General features: G+C 39.2%; 1 pseudogene; it reads left to right on the top strand.

The window, feature by feature from the left end:
* Window positions 1–4177: 4177 nt before the first annotated feature.
* LOC108306885 lies at window positions 4178–6744 on the top strand (annotated as a pseudogene).
* The last annotated feature ends 454 nt before the right edge of the window (window positions 6745–7198 follow it).

Below are 7198 nucleotides of genomic sequence, written 5' to 3' on the forward strand. Positions count from 1 at the left end.
TTCTTTTTTCCTTCTCTCTCTCTCTCTCTCTCTCTCTCTCTCTCCCTCTCCCTCTCCCTCTCCCTCTCCCTCTCTCTTAAAGCTTCTGCTAGACACACAGTTCACTGAAAATTCAGTCAGTCACAAACTGGAAGAATTGTAAAAGACAAAAAGCATTTATCAATAAGTATACATATGGCTTCACATTTATTAAACAATAAATTAGCACAGAAAGTTTCATTTCACCAATGTATCCACAGTCAGAAACACACTCATGTCTTTGTCTGTTGTCTGTACATTCTCCGTTAATGTTTCTTGCATTTATTTTTATACCATATTTAAAGAGGAAACACCTTTTACTCCAAATGTATTAAAGTTGATCCTTTCTCTGTAAATTTGTGTATGTTTATATTGTTGTTTTATCTTTCATTAAAAGATGCAGAATCTCATTGCTTTTGTAACTTTTGACTTCCATGCTAACTAAAAACAAAAATAAAAAATAATAATGCTGAGAAATCCACAACCCACAACCACAGAGAGGACTGGACTTAACCACAGAGTTAAATTTAGGTTGTCACCTTGAAATTTATTTCAGTGTTTCAAGACAAGCTTGGACAGTACAGAAGACATGGGCAAATGGAAATAATTTTTTGGAGGCTTACCTGAGACTTGGTAGATTCTTTTTCTCCCATGGAAGAACAATGCAAATTGACCTTCCACATTTTCAAAGCTATTTATAAGGCCTTTCTGCCTCTTGATGAATATGCATCTGTATGTTTTGCAAATTAGTATTTCTGTTCTAATTAGGCTTGAGTGGGACTTATTAAATCAAGTACTGATTTGTTCTTTAAAACACGGTTCTAAAAATATCATACACCAGTGCCTCTTAACTTTTTGGAGGTTACAGATTATTTTGAGAATACAGTCACCTCTTGGTATCCCTGGGAAATTTGTCCCAGACCTCTTCAGGTACCAAAATCCACAGATGCTCAAGTGACTAATAAAAACTGGCATAGTGTTTGCATATAACCTACATAAATCCTCCCATATACTAAATCTCTGGATTATTATATCTAATATAACCTAAATGCTATATAGTTGTTATATTTTTAATTAATATAACTTTATTGCTATATTGCTGTTGTATTGCTATTTTTAGTGTTGACTTTTTTCAAATATTTTCCATCCAAGTTTGCTTGAATCTAAAGATATGGACGCTGTGGATATGGAGGGCCAACTGTGTGATGTAATTAGTAAAATTTACTGACCGCTGGTGAAGTGCCTGCCACTTCATTGAGCGTTTTCCATGGCCACAAAATTCTCACATTTAATCATCACAGCAGTCCTATAAGATCATTTCTGCAATTTTGAAAACACTGAAGCAGGGAGAAGTTACGTAACTTGTTTGAAGTCACCTAGCTAAGTAGTGGATTAGGATTTTAGGAAAAGAAAAAAGTCTTTTGTTTCTTCCCTTCTAGGTTCTCAGCTGTGGCTCTGTAACAAAAGACAGACTAACAAGAGAAAAGCATACAAATGTACGTGATAGAAGTATTACACGTGACATAGGAGGCCTCATAAAGAAATGAATACATTAAAAAGGATTAAACCTGAGTGTTTTGTTGTACTAGGCTTGATGAAAAGTCATGGGAAAATGTGATAAGGCAGAGGGGTAGGCGCTAAGGGTGGTAAACTGGGGGAAACTAAGCAAGGCCTGTTCCTTCAGACTCCTCTCAGTGTCTCCATCTTAAGGGAGATGAATGCTCCATTTTTCTGGGTATAGGGAGAGTGTCTCTCACAGGAGGGTCTTATGACCTGCTTCAAGGGAAAGCCAGAGAGTCCTCCTGAACCTGCCATTTCTCAAATTTCTTCAGCTTAAAATATTCAATATGCCAAGGTACCATATTTGGGATAGCACTCAGAAACCCCCTCAGCATATAAATCCAGGCAGTCTCACTGCAGGGCCCACTCTGCTGCCCACCCATCCATTATACCACAAACTTCTTTTGATAAAAATTGGGTGAAAATCCACATACACTCACAGTGGTACTGAATTTTAGGACATTCACAGACTAATTAATCCCCTTAGCTCATCTGTGGACCCCAAGTAAATAACCTAACTCACTTTAAGGGCAGGATCAGTGACAAAAAAAAGGTTACCCAGCCCAGAGATGGGCCTGACCTGTCTGCTTTCGCCTACACCAAGGCTCTGGTTATTTAAAAAAGAGATCAAGTTGTTAATGGCTGTTACTTACTGTAGGTAAATTTAAATTCTCAAAAAATTTCTATTATTGGTGATAAATCAGCAGTGGAGTCTGTTGGTTAATAAAACTGTCACAAAATGGAAGAAATTTGATAGGAGAAATTTATATATAAGCTATAATCTAAACACTGTAAACAATATAGGAGAGATATGCTCATGAGTTTTTTTTTCAATCTATAAAATGCAAATAAATTATATTGATAGACTTTCTCCCTTAAAATCACTGAATTCAGGACAGTCTTGGACAGACAGCACTGAAGTTAGATTAAAACTCATTAGCAGAAACATTATTTTAAGGAAAACAGTAATCCTATAAGAAGAATACAGTATTTAAACAATGAGCCTTGCACAAATACGATTGGTTATTTCAGTCCTTAGAAGTCCATCATCCCTGGCAATTCCAAATCATGGAAAAATTCATCCTTACTGGCGTTTTCAAACATACAAAAAAGAGAAACCCTCAGGCAAGTATCCCCAAGTCAGGAATTCCTAATAAAAAAAATTAGTTTCTGAGTTCAAGTACATAAAACATTTAAATAGCCTAATGACTCCATTTAACGTGGTCTAGACAAGACTCAGATGCAAAGCAAGGGTATTTCAGGAGAAGCACAGAAAAGTTTTGGAGTTCCTTGCAGTTCAGTAAACCCTTGTCATTTGCCTCCCACCCCACCCTAAAACCATTTGATCTCTAAGGCATAGAATAAAAAATCTCTCAAATTCCTATTTAATAAAGTTGGTTTTAAAGCTTTTTTTTAAACTTTGAGACTATCAAAAAAAGTTACCCTCCAATAAACCAGAATTTCTACTCTCACAGTAGAGCTATTTTGATCCTCTAAATTGCATTGACCCAATTCTCCTCTTAGCGATGTTACAGTAATGTGTTCTGTGAATCTGCACAAGATCTTCTGCTGGAATCAAAATAACAGAAATATGGCCAGCAACCTTCTCTAAGCTGCATCCTAAAATAAATGAAGGCAGAAACCCTCTGTCTTCATAATGAGCAGTGTGAGACTTGATCCTGCTACTTAGGACTCGTAGCTGTGCCCTTGGGTCTCCTGGTTGACTGCTCACTTCTCTTTACATGATGGTTTATGAATAATTTTGGTCTACTGAGAGAGGCAAGTCTTGGCTGCTAGCATGAATTGAGTCTACCTACATGTGCTGATTGTCTCCACAGAGAAGATTTTGTGTCCTTAAATACACATTTGAAAGAGCACATTGAATATCTAGTTGGTTTACTGTTGTCTGTGACTACCTCTTTGCACATTTTAGTAGCCCTCTAAAACATCAGCCAGAAACAGCCAAAGCTACCAATCCATCCCCTATGCCATTTTAAGAAGTGGTACATAATAATGAAGAATTTAAAGAAAAAGAATAGAGAGGAACTATATTCATGTATCATATACACACATATACACAAATAGGTATCTTATACATTTTACTGTACAACCACATATTTATATATTTTTATGGAAAATGTGCTCTAGAACTCGTTTTTTAAAAGGCATCAAATAATGTATCAAATATAAGATGCTTCCGTTTAAAAATCAGATTAGAAGAAAAGCTTGCACACGCCCTTAGATATTTTGGGGAGTTTCTCTGGACCTGAAATGTGTAATGTGTTTGCAACTTCATTTTCAAAAAGGTCATTAGAGGCTGGGAAGACATAAATACTTCTTGATTTAAAAATTGATTCACAGGCATTGTGGGAAGGAGGCGGCAGCGTCCCCGGCCGGCAGGAGGGGCACCAGCGGCAGCGGTGGCGCAGTAAGTCCTCCCGGCCGCTCATAGCGCTGTGCAGCCGCGTCCCCAGCCAGCCTCAGACAGTGGCGCCCCTCCTGGCCCCTATGGCTTCTCGCCCGCCTGCTCCTCCCCTGCGTCAGAAGGCATGGCTGCTCTCTCTGGTCCTGACGGGGGCAGGCGGGCTGATTACCTTGAGGAGGCGGGCGGGCCACGATTCCGAACTTCTGCACTGCTCCCTACTACATTTGGAAGAGCACGCAGCCCGCCCTGGCCTTCTTTAGGTTGCCACCGGACCTGGCCAGATGCCAGAAGTGGTTGAATTGTTGGAGAGCAGACTTAGAAGATAAAACACCTCATCAGCTAAATAAACATGATCCATTATGTGCCAGACATTTTGAGACGTCTGTAATCTGTAGAAGTAGTCCTTAACAGGACAGTTCTTCGCCGTAATGCAATACCAACAGTATTCGAGCTTACCAGTCATTTGAACAACCCACGTAGTAGACACAGTAAACTAATGAAAGAATGTTGATGAAACTTCCAAACAAGAACAAAAACATAAAGAAACCAACAACAGCAAGGTTCAGAACTCCAGTGAAGAAGTGGGTGAAGGGCCAGATGAGGACATCTTACCTCTAACCCTTGAAGAGAAGGAAAACAAAGGATGCCTAAAATCTCTATTTGAAATCTGGACTCTGATGGGAAAGCAAAACATACCTCTGGAGGGGACATGAGGCTGATGAAATCCCAGAAGGTCTCTTTACTCCAGATAACGTTGAAGCGCTGCTCGAATGCTGGATAAATTCTGGTGAAGAGGTCCTAAGATAGCGCTTTGAGACAACAGCAGTTAGCACATTGTTTTGTTCAAAAACACAGCAGAAACAGATGCCAGAGAGCCGTGAGAGCCGTAGTAGGGAAGAAACTCTCATGGAGGTGAGAGACTCACACTTCTTTTCCAGTATCAGTGACGATGTACTGGATGTAGGGGCACCTGCCTGTGTTGATGAGGTTGATGAGTCTCATAACCTAAGAAGAGAATTTGTAGGCTTCCCGCCTTATAAAGCTGATGCAGAAATTTTGGCTGTAAAATTTCACACTATAACTGAGAAGTGAGGATTAAATATGGAGTATTGTCATGGCCAGGCTTACATTGTGTCTGGTGAATTTTCTTCCAAAATGAAAGTTGTTGCTTCTAGCCTTTTAGAGAAAAATCCCCAAGCTGTCTACACACTGCAATGCCTGTGCCTTATATATGCGATTAGTAAAATAGTACCTGTTACAGGAGTATCTGTTACATTAGAAACAATGGAGGAAGTTTGTTCTTTTTTCCAACGATCACCGCAAATGCTTTTAGAACTTGACAGTGTAATTTCTGTTCTTTTTCAGAACAGTGAAGAAAGGGGTAAAGAACTGAGGGAAATCTGCCATTCTCAGTGGACAGGCAGGCATGATGCTTTTGAAATTTTAGTGGAACTTCTGCAAGCATTTGTTTTATGTTTAGGTGGTATAAATAGTGACACAAATATTAGCTGGAATAACTGGATAGCTGGCCGAGCATTTGTACTCTGCAGTGCAGTAACAGATTATGATTTCACTATTACTATTATCGTTCTTAAAAATGTGCTATTTTGACCAGGTGCAGTGGTTCACACCCGTAATCCCAGCGCTTTGGGAGGCCAAGGCAGGTAGATCACAAGGTCAAGAGATCAAGATCATCTTGATCAATGTGGTGAAACCCCATCTCTACTAAAAATACAAAAAATTAGCTGGGTGTTGTAGCGTGTGCCTGTAGTCCCAGCTACTTGGGAGGCTGAGGCAGGAGAATCACTTGAACCCAGGAGGCGGAGACTGCAGTGAACTAAGATTGTGCCACTACACTCCAGCCTGGGCAACAGAGTAAGACTCCATCTCAAAAAAAAAAAAAAAGTCCTATCTTTTTCAAGAGCCTTTGTGAAAAATCTCTAGGAGCAAACCTCCGATGTCTTCTTTGCAGCCAGTAGCTTGACTGCAATACTGCTTTCACTCAATGAAACGATGGAAAATATTGAAATTTATCATGAATTTTGGTTTGAGGAAGCCACAAATTTGGCAACCAAACTTGATATTCAAATAAAACTTCCTGGGAGATTCCGCAGATCTCACCACAGTAACTTGGAATCTCAGCTAACCTCTGAGAGTTACTCTAAAGAAATCCTAAATGTCCCAGCAGTGGAGCACATTATTCAGAAACTTAAAGATATAATTTCAGAACAGCACCTCAATGCTCTTAAATGCTTATCCCTGGTACCCTCAGTCATGGAACAACTCAAATTCAGTGCATCGGAGGAACACCATGCTGACATGTGTAGACATGAGTTACCCAATCCCAACATGCTCTCAGCCAAGCTTCACTGTTGGAGAATCAAATGGAAATGGGGGAAAGACATAGAGCTTCCGTCCACCATCTATGATGCCCTCCACCTGCCTGACATGAAGTTTTTCCTAATGTGTATGCGTTGCCAAAAGTCCTGTGTACTCTTCTTGTGAAGGCTGAGAATAAGCAGTATGAAAATGGACAAAAGCATACTTGAGGAACACTTTGACAGACCCAAGGTTGAGTAACTTGGCTTTGCTTAATAAAGTTTAATATAAAACATGATCTGGATTTAATGGTGGACACATATATTAAACTCTGTACAAGTAAGTCAGAGCTTCCCACAGATAATTCAGAAACCATGGAAAATACTCAAGAGACTCTTAAAAATAGCCTTTCTTATATTTGATATTTGGAAGAAAAGCCATAAGGTGTATGTAGGCCACCTAATCACTTAAAATCTTTGCCTATAGGTCTCCATTGAATACATTAGCCATTGATAATCTACTTTTTTAAATGCCCCTGATTGAACTCTCATGCTTTGAAGACCTATCTTTTCTTCCAGAAGAGAACATTGAAAGTGCCATGTTTCACTTCCTCATGATCTCTGCTGGTGGCACTCTGGAATTGTTTTAGTTAAGTCATTTTAGACATAGCATTTATTGTCACTGTGGATCTCTACTGGTTGGGTGTTGAATTATCAGTTCTTTGAAGAAATATATTTTGAAGAGGTGTGGGAGGAAGGAATACATTTTTTAAAATGTTACAGTGAATCCCACAATTGACCTTTAACTAATAGGAGTCTTAAGTATGTTACAAATCTATACTGGACAGTTACAAGTAATTACCAGAGAAAGAGAAGC

The sequence above is a fragment of the Cebus imitator genome, unplaced genomic scaffold (assembly GCF_001604975.1).
Source record: "Cebus imitator isolate Cc_AM_T3 unplaced genomic scaffold, Cebus_imitator-1.0 Scaffold75, whole genome shotgun sequence".
NCBI classification, from domain to species: domain Eukaryota; kingdom Metazoa; phylum Chordata; class Mammalia; order Primates; family Cebidae; genus Cebus; species Cebus imitator.